Source organism: Oncorhynchus nerka, linkage group LG9b, assembly GCF_034236695.1.
Source record: "Oncorhynchus nerka isolate Pitt River linkage group LG9b, Oner_Uvic_2.0, whole genome shotgun sequence".
Classification (NCBI taxonomy): domain Eukaryota; kingdom Metazoa; phylum Chordata; class Actinopteri; order Salmoniformes; family Salmonidae; genus Oncorhynchus; species Oncorhynchus nerka.
The window spans coordinates 42607654-42621158 of record NC_088424.1 but is presented as its reverse complement, the minus strand read 5'-3'; positions in this window follow the sequence as shown (position 1 = coordinate 42621158).

Sequence of the window (13505 nt, the reverse complement as noted above, 5' to 3'; positions counted from 1 at the left end):
GCTTTTCGGCGAAAGCATGAGAAGCTATTATCTGATAGCATGCACCAATACACTACAACACAAAAGCCACGCAGGGGACGTAAACAAAATAATTAGCATTTCGGCGTTACACAAACCGCACAATAAAATAGAAAACAGTCATTACCTTTCACCATCTTCTTTGTTGGCACTCCTAGATGTCCCATAAACACTATTGGGTCTTTATTTCGATTAAATCGGTCCATATAAAGCCAAGATATCGTTATATGTAGACTGTGTGATAAACGAAAAAAAACAGCGTTTTCAAAACGTAACGTCATTTTTTTTTAATTCAAAAAGTCGACGATAAACTTTCACAAAATACTTCGAAATACGTTTGTAATGCAACTTTAGGTATTAGTAAACGTTAATAAGCGATACAATTCATCAGGAGGCGATGTAAAGATCATTAGCTGTCCGTCTGGAAAAATGTCCGGCTAGAAACTCAACGAAAATATCCGGTCCTAGACCTGAAGAAATACGGTGACTTGCATGTGTTTGACCAAGAAAAAACTCGAAGGGAAATGACAAGACTCTAGACACCGTGTGGAAGCTGTAGGTACTGCAACCTCAGTCAATTAATTGTGGTTCACCTTTATCAATGGGTTCAAGTAGCGCATGGATATATTTTCCCATTTTCAGTGATCAGTTTTTCCTGTGCTTTTCGATGTAAATGCCGTTCTGGTAAAGCCACAGCAGTGATTTAACCAGTTTTATAAAGTTTTATGAGTGTTTTCTATCCACACAGACTAAGCAAATGCATATACTATATTCCTGGCATGAGTAGCAGGGCGCTGAAATGTTGCGCGATTTTTAACAGAATGTTCAAAAAAGTAGAGGGTAGAAGCAACAGGTTAATGCGAGTGTAGCGAAATGCTTGTGCTTCTAGTTCCGACAATGCAGTAATAACCAACGAGTAATCTAGCTAACAATTCCAAAACTACGACCTTATACACACAAGTGTAAAGGTATAAAGAATATGTACATAAAGATATATGAATGCGTGATGGTACAGAGCGGCATAGGCAAGATGCAGTAGATGGTATCGAGTACAATATATACATATGAGATGAGTATGTAAACAAAGTGGCATAGTTTAAAGTGGCTAGTGATACATGTATTACATAAAGATGCAGTAGATGATATAGAGTACAGTATATACGTATACATATGAGATAAATAATGTAGGGTATGTAAACATTATATTAAGTAGCATTGTTTAAAGTGGCTAGTGATATATTTTACATAAATTCCCAGCAATTCCCATTATTAAAGTGGCTGGAGTTGAGTCAGTGTGTTGGCAGCAGCCACTCAATGTTAGTGGTGGCTGTTTAACAGTCTGATGGCCTTGAGATAGAAGCTGTTTTTCAGTCTCTCGGTCCCAGCTTTGATGCACCTGTACTGACCTCGCCTTCTGGATGATAGTGGGGTGAACAGGCAGTGGCTCGGGTGGTTGTTGTCCTTGATGATCTTTATGGCCTTCCTGTGACATCGGGTGGTGTAGGTGTCCTGGAGGGCAGGTAGTTTGCCCCCGGTGATGCGTTGTGCAGACCTCACTACCCTCTGGAGAGCCTTACGGTTGTGGGCGGAGCAGTTGCCGTACCAGGCGGTGATACAGCCCGACAGAATGCTCTCGATTGTGCCCCCCACTACCACAAAGAGGGCCTCAACATGAAAGTCACACATATGCCCAGGCCATGAGTAAGCAAACAGGCCCAACCCCCACATTTACACTAGCCCAAGCCAATGGAATGTACCAGATGCTCAGCAGGCTCTGCTCACACTTACTGGTCTGAGGCCAAACCACACGACAAACAACATTGGACACTTTATGGAACACAAAGCCTTCACTATATCATCCTGGAATATCCAAGCCCTGTGGTCATCTGCCTTTGGCCTAAAGAGCAGGAACCTGGGCATCAAAGAAATCAGAAATACAGACATTGTCATCCTACAAGAAACACTGTGCCTCAAAACCAAATGTTAGATGGACCCACTGTTTGCCCTCTAGGTTACAGAGAGCTTAAATGACATTGTCAACTGCAGTCCGATTAACCAAACTACCAGACCTGATTGAAACAGGGAACGCCAAGGACTCAGGCAGCCACACCCCACCCCCACCCCCACCCCAGCCAATCCACATCCCCACCCTAACCAATCCACACCCTGCAAGCTAATTTGATATAGAGCAGCCCTAACTCACTCAACTATTAAATTATTCAAAACAGGAACATTTTACATTCAGGCTCTGAATTTGGTAAAGGCCAAAAATGATCTCAACAGAGAACAAAATGTCCTCCTGTGTGTGGTACCTATATCCCCCTCACTAGACTCCCCCATACTTTGAGAGAAATGTCCTCCTGTGTGCTACCTATATCCCCCTCACTAGACTCCCCATACTTTGAGAGAAATGTCCTCCTGTGTGTTACCTATATCCCCCCCTCACTAGAATCCCCATACTGTGAGAGAAATGTCCTCCTGTGTGCTAATTTGATATATAACCCCCTCATTAGACTCAAAACCCATAGAACTGAAATGAGAGAAAAATGTCCTCCTGTGTGCTACCTATATCCCCCTCACTAGACTCCCCATACTTTGAGAGAAATGTCCTCCTGTGTGCTACCTATATCCCCCCTCACTAGACTCCCCATACTTTGAGAGAAATGTCCTCCTGTGTGCTACCTATATCCCCCCTCACTAGAATCCCCATACTGTGAGAGAAATGTCCTCCTGTGTGCTACCTATATCCCCCTCACTAGAATCCCCATACTGTGAGAGAAATGTCCTCCTGTGTGCTACCTATATCCCCCCTCACTAGACTCCCCATACTTTGAGAGAAATGTCCTCCTGTGTGCTACCTATATCCCCCCTCACTAGACTCCCCATACTTTGAGAAAAATGTCCTCCTGTGTGTTACCTATATCCCCCCTCACTAGACTCCCCATACTTTGAGAGAAATGTCCTCCTGTGTGCTACCTATATCCCCCCTCACTAGAATCCCCATACTGTGAGAGAAATGTCCTCCTGTGTGCTACCTATATCCCCCTCACTAGAATCCCCATACTTTGATGAAGACATCCTGGAGGGGGAAATCCATCATTTCCAGGCCCAGGGACATGTACTAGTCTGTGGCGACTTAAATGTCAGAACCGGACAAGAACCTGACACCCTCAGCTCACAGGGGGACAAACACCTACCTGGAGGTGACAGCATTCCCTCCCCCATATGCCCCCCTAGGCACAACTATGACAACAGAACCAACAAAAACAGGTCACAACTTCTGCAGCTCTGTCACACGCTGGCTATGTTCATAGTCAATGGTAGGCTTCGAGGGGACTCCTATGGTAGGTACACCTATAGCTCATCTCTTGGCAGTAGTACTGTAGACTACTTTATCACTAACCTCAACCCAGAGTCTCTCAGAGCATTCACAGTCAGCCCACTGACATCCCTATCAGATCACACAAACTCACAGTCTACTTGAACAGAGAAATACTCAATCATGAGGCATCAAAGCCAGAGGAACTGAAAAATATTAACAAATGCTATAGATATAAGGAAAAGTAGTGTAGAAACCTACCCAAAAAACTATTAGGCATTAAAAAATGTAGACAACTTCCTGGACAAAATGTTTCACTGTAATAGTGAAGGTGTAAACTTAGCAGTAGAAACCTAAACCTAACCTCTCATCTTCCATATCAAATCTAAAATTGCAAACAGAAAACCGAAGAAAATGAACAACAATGACAAATGGTTTGATGGAGAATGCAAAATCCTAAGAATTCAATTGAGAAACCTATCCAACCAAAACATTGAGACCCAGAAAACCTGAGCCTATGCCTTCACTATGGTGAATGACTAAACCAATACAGAAATACACAAGGGAAAAGAAGGAACAGCACATCAGAAATCAGCTCAATGTAATTGAAGAATCCAGAGACTCTAAACACTTTTGGGAAAATGGAAAAACACTAAACAAACAACACGTTATCTATCCAAAACGGAAAGTTATCGATCTAAAACGGAGATGTGTGGATAAACCACTTCTCCAATCTTTTTGGCCCTACAACAAAGTACAAACAGCAAAAACATATACATGATCAAATACAAATCTTAGAATCAACTATTAAAGACTACCAGAACCCACTGGATTATCCAATTACATTGAATGAACTACAGGACAAAATACAAACCCTCCAATCCCCAAAAAAGCCTGTGGGATTGATGGTATCCTCAATGAAATTATAAAAAAACAGACCATGAATTCCAATTTAACATCATCCTTAGCTCTGGCATTTCCCCCAATATTTGGAACCAAGGACTGATCACCCCAATCCACAAAAGTGGAGACAAATTTGACCCCAATAGCTACTGTGGGATATAAGTCAACAGCAACCTTGGGGAAATCTTCTGCATTATCATTAACAGCAGACTAGTTCATTTCCTCAGTGAAAACAATGTATTGAGCAAATGTCAAATTGGCTTTTTACCAAATTACCATATGACAGACCATGTATTCACCCTGCACACCCTAATTGACAAACAAACAAACCCAAACAAAGTCAAAGTCTTCTCATGCTTTGTTGATTTCAAAAAAGCTTTTGACTCGATTTGGCATGAGGGTCTGCTGTACAAATTGATGGAAATTGGGGTTGGGGGAAAAAATACAACATTATAAAATCCATGTACACAAACAACAAGTGTGCGTTTAAAATAGGCAATAAACACACACATTTATTTCCACAGAGCCATGGGGTGAGACAGGGATGCAGCTTAAGCCCCTCCCTCTTCAACATATATATCAATGAATTGACGAGGGCACTAGAACAGTCTGCAGCACCTGGCCTCACCCTACCAGAATCTGAAGTCAAATGTCTACTGTTTGCTGATGATCAGGTGCTTCTGTCACCAACCAAGGAATGCTTAGAGCAGAACCTAGATCTTCTGCACAGATTCTGTCAGACCTGGGCCCTGACAGTAATTTTTTTTTTTTATTTATTTATTTCACCTTTATTTAACCAGGTAAGCAAGTTGAGAACAAGTTCTCATTTACAATTGCGACCTGGCCAAGATAAAGCAAAGCAGTTCGACACATACAACGACACAGAGTTACACATGGAGTAAAACAAACATACAGTCAATAATACAGTAAAAAAAACAAGTCTATATACAATGTGAGCAAATTAGGTGAGAAGGGAGGTAAAGGCAAAAAAGGCCATGGTGGCAAAGTAAATACAATATAGCAAGTAAAACACTGGAATGGTAGTTTTGCAATGGAAGAATGTGCAAAGTAGAAATAAAAATAATGGGGTGCAAAGGAGCAAAATAAATAAATAAATTAAATACAGTTGGGAAAGAGGTAGTTGTTTGGGCTAAATTATAGGTGGGCTATGTACAGGTGCAGTAATCTGTAAGATGCTCTGACAGTTGGTGCTTAAAGCTAGTGAGGGAGATAAGTGTTTCCAATTTAAGAGATTTTTGTAGTTCGTTCCAGTCATTGGCAGCAGAGAACTGGAAGGAGAGGCGGCCAAAGAAATAATTGGTTTTGGGGGTGACTAGAGAGATATACCTGCTGGAGCGTGTGCTACAGGTGGGAGATGCTATGGTGACCAGCGAGCTGAGATAAGGGGGACTTTACCTAGCAGGGTCTTGTAGATGACATGGAGCCAGTGGGTTTGGCGACGAGTATGAAGCGAGGGCCAGCCAACGAGAGCGTACAGGTCGCAATGGTGGGTAGTATATGGGGCTTTGGTGACAAAACGGATTGCACTGTGATAGACTGCATCCAATTTGTTGAGTAGGGTATTGGAGGCTATTTTGTAAATGACATCGCCAAAGTCGAGGATTGGTAGGATGGTCAATTTTACAAGGGTATGTTTGGCAGTATGAGTGAAGGATGCTTTGTTGCGAAATAGGAAGCCAATTCTAGATTTAACTTTGGATTGGAGATGTTTGATATGGGTCTGGAAGGAGAGTTTACAGTCTAACCAGACACCTAAGTATTTGTAGTTGTCCACGTATTCTAAGTCAGAGCCGTCCAGAGTAGTGATGTTGGACAGGCGGGTAGGTGCAGATAGCGATCGGTTGAAGAGCATGCATTTAGTTTTACTTGTATTTAAGAGCAATTGGAGGCCACGGAAGGAGAGTTGTATGGCATTGAAGCTTGCCTGGAGGGTTGTTAACACAGTGTCCAAAGAAGGGCCGGAAGTATACAGAATGGTGTCGTCTGCGTAGAGGTGGATCAGAGACTCACCAGCAGCAAGAGCGACCTCATTGATGTATACAGAGAAGAGAGTCGGTCCAAGAATTGAACCCTGTGGCACCCCCATAGAGACTGCCAGAGGTCCGGACAGCAGACCCTCCGATTTGACACACTGAACTCTATCAGAGAAGTAGTTGGTGAACCAGGCGAGGCAATCATTTGAGAAACCAAGTCTGTCGAGTCTGCCGATGAGGATGTGGTGGTTGACAGAGTCGAAAGCCTTGGCCAGATCAATGGATACGGCTGCACAGTAATGTTTCTTATCGATGGCGGTTAAGATATCGTTTAGGACCTTGAGCGTGGCTGAGGTGCACCCATGACCAGCTCTGAAACCAGATTGCATAGCAGAGAAGGTATGGTGAGATTCGAAATGGTCGGTAATCTGTTTGTTGACTTGGCTTTCGAAGACCTTAGAAAGGCATGGTAGGATAGATATAGGTCTGTAGCAGTTTGGGTCAAGAGTGTCCCCCCCTTTGAAGAGGGGGATGACCGCAGCTGCTTTCCAATCTTTGGGAATCTCAGATGACACGAAAGAGAGGTTGAACAGGCTAGTAATAGGGGTGGCAACAATTTCGGCAGATAATTTTAGAAAGAAAGGGTCCAGATTGTCTAGCCCGGCTGATTTGTAGGGGTCCAGATTTTTCAGCTCTTTCAGAACTTCAGCTGAATGGATTTGGGAGAAGGAGAAATGGGGAAGGCTTGGGCGAGTTGCTGTTGGGGGTGCAGTGCTGTTGACCGGGGTAGGAGTTGCCAGGTGGAAAGCATGGCCAGCCATAGAAAAATGCTTATTGAAATTCTCAATTATGGTGGATTTATCAGTGGTGACAGTGTTTCCTATCTTCAGTGCAGTGGGCAGCTGGGAGGAGGTGTTCTTATTCTCCATGGACTTTACAGTGTCCCAGAACTTTTTAGAGTTAGTGTTGCAGGAAGCAAATTTCTGCTTGAAAAAGCTAGCCTTGGCTTTTCTAACTGCCTGTGTATAACGGTTTCTAGCTTCCCTGAACAGCTGCATATCACGGGGGCTGTTCGATGCTAATGCAGAACGCCATAGGATGTTTTTGTGTTGGTTAAGGGCAGTCAGGTCTGGGGAGAACCAAGGGCTATATCTGTTCTTGGTTCTAATTTTCTTGAATGGGGCATGTTTATTTAAGATTGTTAGGAAGGCATTTTAAAAAAATATCCAGGCATCCTCTACTGACGGGATGAGATCAATATCCTTCCAGGACACCCCGGCCAGGTCGATTAGAAAGGCCTGCTCGCTGAAGTGTTTCAGGGAGCGTTTTACAGTGATGAGTGGAGGTCGTTTGACCGCTGACCCATTACGGATGCAGGCAATGAGGCAGTGATCGCTGAGATCTTGGTTGAAGACAGCAGAGGTGTATTTAGAGGGGAAGTTGGTTAGGATGATATCTATGAGGGTGCCCGTGATTAAGGCTTTGGGGGGTACCTGGTAGGTTCATTGATAATTTGTGTGAGATTGAGGGCATCAAGTTTAGATTGTAGGATGGCTGGGGTGTTAAGCATGTTCCAGTTTAGGTCGCCTAGCAGCACGAGCTCTGAAGATAGATGGGGGCAATCAGTTCACATATGGTGTCCAGAGCACAGCTGGGGGCAGAGGGTGGTCTATAGCAGGCGGCAACGGTGAGAGACTTGTTTTTAGAGAGGTGGATTTTTAAAAGTAGAAGTTCAAATTGTTTGGGTACAGACCTGGATAGTAGGACAGAACTCTGCAGGCTATCTTTGCAGTAGATTGCAACACCGCCCCCTTTGGCAGTTCTATCTTGTCTGAAAATGTTGTAGTTTGGAATTAAAATTTCTGAATTTTTGGTGGTCTTCCTAAGCCAGGATTCAGACACAGCTAGAACATCCGGGTTGGCAGAGTGTGCTAAAGCAGTGAAAAGAACAAACTTAGGGAGGAGGCTTCTAATGTTAACATGCATGAAACCAAGGCTATTACGGTTACAGAAGTCATCAAAAGAGAGCGCCTGGGGAATAGGAGTGGAGCTAGGCACTGCAGGGCCTGGATTCACCTCTACATCGCCAGAGGAACATAGGAGGAGAAGAATAAGGGTACGGCTAAAAGCAATAAGAATTGGTCGTCTAGAACGTCTGGAACAGAGAGTAAAAGGAGGTTTCTGGGGGCGATAAAATAGCATCAAGGTATAATGTACAGACAAAGGTATGGTAGGATGTGAATACAGTGGAGGTAAACCTAGGTATTGAGTGATGAAGAGAGAGATATTGTCTCTAGAAACATAATTGAAACCAGGAGATGTCATTGCATGTGTGGGTGGTGGAACTAATAAGTTGGATAAGGTATAGTGAGCAGGACTAGAGGCTCTACAGTGAAATAAGCCAATAAACACTAACCAGAACAGCAATGGACAAGACATATTGACATTAAGGAGAGGCATCCTTAGTCGAGTGATCAAAAGGGTCCAGGGAGTGGAGAGGTTGGTTTGGGGTCACGGCGATTTAGACAGCTAGCCAGGACATCGGTAGCAAGCTAGCATAGGATGGAGGTCTGTTGTTAGCCACCTCTTGCGTTCCGTCAGTAGATTAGTGGAGTTCCGTGTTGTAGAGGGGATTAGTCCAAATCACACAACAACAAAAAAATAAAAACAATAGATATAGTTATAGAGGCCCAAGAAGAAACATAATAATAATAAAAATAAATAAATTGTCCGATTGTCTATTCTGAGAGCAGCCGGTAAGACAGCTAACGGTTAGCAGGCCGCAGATGGGCGTTCAGGTAACGTCGCGACGGAGGAGCCAGCCGGATCTCCTTCGGGTAGATAACGTCGGCAGTCCAGTTGTGAAGGCCCGGTGGGGCTCCGCGTAGGCAGTAAAACGGGTCCGGATAGGTGACTGCAGCCCAGGAGTGATTGACGGAGCTCAGGAGTGATTGACGGAGCTGGCTAGCTCCGGAGTAATTGATGTTTGCTCCGGAATCGACGAAAGCAGATAGACACACGGATAGCAGCCAGCTAGCTGTGAGATCCGGGAGTGAATGTCCAGAGAGCAGTTGAAATCCAGGGACATGGAGAGAAAAATCGGTCCGGTATGTTCCGTTCCGAGCCGCGCTGCGCCGTACAAAACTGGCGATAGATTTTCGAGTTAAAGGATAGCTGATGACCACAAACCGTGGTTAGCTGAATACTAACGAGTTGCCAGTAAAGAAGCTAACTAGCTTCTGATTAGCTTCTGGCTAGCTCCTGGCTAGCTTCTTGGAGTTTCTGGCTAGCTTCTTGGAGGATTGCAGATTTGAGGTAAATAATACGTATTTATACATATCAATTGGTGAGGCAGGTTGCAGGAGAGTGTATTGAAGATGAGTTGATGGAAAATAAAAATAAAATGTATGTGAAAAAAGTTGTAAAATATATATATATATATACACGACACGACAAGACGAGGACAAAAGACGTCTGAACTGCTATGCCATCTCGGGCAATGTCAGTAAGACAAATCTCAGTAAGACAAAAATAATGGTGTTCCAAAAAAGGTCAAGTTGCCAACACCACAAATACAAATTCCATCTAGACACCATTGCCTTAGAGCACACAAAAAACTATACATACCTTGGCCTAAACTTCAGCACCACAGGTAACTTCCAGAAAGCTGTGAATGAGCTGAGAGACAAGGCATGAAGGGCCTTCTATGCAATCAAAAGGAATTTAAAATTCAACATACCAATTATGATCGGGCTAAAAATGAATCAGTTATAGAATCAGTTATAGAACCCATTGCCCTTTATGGTTGTGAGGTCTGAGGTCCGCTCACCAACCAAGAATTCACAAAATGGGACAAACACAGAAATATCCTCTGTGTACAACGTAAAACACCAAATAATGAATGCAGAGCAGAAGTAGGTCGATACCCGCTAATGATCAAAATCCAGAAATTCAATTCTTCAACCACCTAAAAGGATGCGATTCCCAAACCTCCCAAAACTAAGTCATCACCTACAGAGAGATGAACCTGGAGAATAGTCCCCTAAGCAAGCTGGTCCTGGGGCTCTGTTCACAAACACAAACAGACCCCACAGAGCCCCAGAACAGCAACACAATTAGACCCAAACAAATCATGAGAAAACAAAAAGATAATTACTTAACACATTTGAAATATTGAACAAAAAACAGAGCAAACTAGCATGCTATTTGGCCCTAAACAGAGAGTACACAGTGCCAGAATACCTGACCAATGTGACTGACCCAAACTTAAGGAAAGCTTTGACTATGTACAGACTCAGTGAGCATTGCCTTGCTATTGAGAAAGGCCGCCGTAGGCAGACCTGGCTCTCAAGAGAAGACAGGTTATGTGCACACTGCCCACAAAATGAGATGGAAACTGAACTGCATTTGTGACCTGTTGCCACAAGAAATGGACAAGTGAAGAACAAACACCATTGTAAATGTAACAGTATAATTTTAGACCATCCCCTCGCCCATACCCGGGCGCGAACCAGGGACCCTCTGCACACATCAACAACAGTCACCCTCGAAGCATCATTACCCATCGCTCCACAAAAGCCACGGCCCTTGCAGAGCAAGGGGAACTACTACTTCAAGGTCTCAGAGCAAGTGACGTCACCGATTGAAAAGCTATTTAGCGCGCACCGCTAACTAAGCTAGCCGTTTCACATCCGTTACATAAATACAACCAATGTATGACCATATTAGAGACACATATTTCCCTCAGATTACACAGATCCACAAAGAATTAGAAAACAAACCCAGTTTTGATAAACTCCCATATCTACTGGGTGAAATTCCCCAGTGTGCCATGACAGCAGCAAGATTTGTGACAGCAGCAAGATTTGTGACAGCAGCAAGATTTGCCACAAGAAAAGGGAAACCAGTGAAGAACAAACGCCATTGTAAATACAACCCATATTTATGCTTATTTATTTTCCCTTGTGTACTTTAACCATTTGTACATTGTTACAAAACTGTATATATACATAATATGACATTTGAAATGTCTTCATTATTTTGGAACTTCTGTGAGTGTAATGTTTACTGTTAATTTGTATTGTTTATTTCACTTTTGTTTATTATCTACTTAACTTGCTTTGGCAATGGTAACATATGTTTCCCATGCCAATAAAGTCCTTAAATTGAATTGAATTGAAATTGAATTGACAGAGAGAAATAGACAGAGAGAGACAGACATAGAATCAGAGATGGATGGAGAGATAGACAGACAGACAGACAGAGACAGACAGAGACAGATAGAGAGAGAGAGATGGAAAGAGGGAGAGCTAGAGGGACAGAGAGAGAAAGGAAAGAAACCCTAAATGTTCAGTCCTCATCATCCTCCCTGTACATTTTACATTTGAATCCACAGGACATGGTTTTCGATTACCCGTTTTCCAGTAGAAGGCTTTCACGTGCAGTTGGCCAATCCACTGTAATATAAGGACATTTTGACTCATCACACAATGTGGTTCCCTTGTCGTGTTACTACCTCTTCTTCTTTCATCTCAGCTGGATGGGACGGAAATGAATTCCAGGTTTGCTGTTGGTTTGCTGAATTACAATGAATCAGTATAACGAGTCAGGAGATGGAAGACAGCTGAGTGTCTGAGAAAGGAGGTTGCCTTCGATGAGAATGTAATTACGACAGATGGATTTTTTTTAAAGTCTCAGAAACATGATGTAAAGAAAGATGTCTCTCACTGAAGAGTAATGTGACGAGGAGATAGACTTATGGCAGGACCAAACAGAATCAGAATAATGTTTGACATGACAGAGAGCTGTGACTGGAATAATGTGTCCCACCCATTACAGTGCAATTCAAATGGATGTCTCTGTTACAGCCTGAATTCAAAATGGATGCACGTCATTTGTGACGCAGCCCTAGTCTGCTCTGCTATCAGTCTGCATGGTAACAGGTGTGTGCGGTCGTCGTGGTAACAGCAGCATGTGTGTGCCTGTTAATAAGGTCATGTGGGACTAGGATTAGAAAGTATCTCACAGGAATCTCACCCTCTCTGAACTCACACACATGCTGCAGCAGAGAACTGGGAATGGAGGGCTGTGTGTGTGTCTGTGTCTCTCTGTCTGTGTTTCTCTCTCTCTCTCTGTGTGTGTGTGTGTGTGTGTGTGTGTGTGTGTGTGTGTGTGTGTGTGTGTGTGTGTGTGTGTGTGTGTGTGTGTGCGGATGGGTGTGTGTGTGTGTGCGAGAGTGAAAGAGAGAGAGTGAGAGTGTGTGTCAGATACAGTGCCTTCACCCCCTTGGCGTTTTCCTATTTTGTTACATTACAACCTGGAAATTAAATATATTTTTATTTGGAGTTCATGTAATGGACATACAGTCCAAATTGGTGATGTGAAATGATAAAAATAACTAAAAATGTTTAAAGTGGTGTGTGCATATGTATTCACCTCCCCTTTGCCATAAAGCCCCTAAATAAGATCTGGTGCAACCAATTACCTTCAGAAGTCACGTAATTGGTTAAATAATGTCCACCTGTGTTCAATCTAAGTGTCACATGATCTGTCACATGATCTCAGTATATATACACCTGTTCTGAAAGGCCACAGAGTCTGCAACACCACTAAACAAGGGGCACCACCAAGCAAGCGGCACCATGAAGACCAAGGAGCTCTCCAAACAGGTCAGGGACAAAGTTGTGGAGAAGTACAGATCAGGGTTGGGTTATAAAAAACGTCAGAAACTTTGAACAATCCACGGAACACCATTAAATCCATTGTTAAAAAATAGAAAGAATATAGCACCACAACAAATTTGCCAAGAGAGGGCCACCCACCAAAAGAGACCAAAGATAACCATGAAGGAGCTGCAAAGCTGTCCATAGGACCACTTTAAGCAGTACACTCCTCAGAGCTGGGCTTTACAGAAGAGTGGCCAGAAAAAAGCCGTTGCTTAAAGAAGAAAATAGGCAAAAACATTTGGTGTTTGCCAAAACTCATGTTGGAGACTCCCCAAACATATGGAAGAAGGTACTCTGGTCAGATGAGACAAAAATGTTGCTTTTTGTCCATCAAGAACAACGCTATGTCTGGCGCAAACCCAACACCTCTCATCACCCCGAGAACACCATCGACACAATGAAGCACGGTGGTGGCAGCATCATGCTGGAGGGACGTTTTCATCGGCAGGGACTGGGAAACTGGTCAGAAATGAAGGAATGATGGATGGCGCTAAATACAGGGAAATTATTAAAGGAAACCTGTTTCAGTCTTCCAGTGATTTGAGA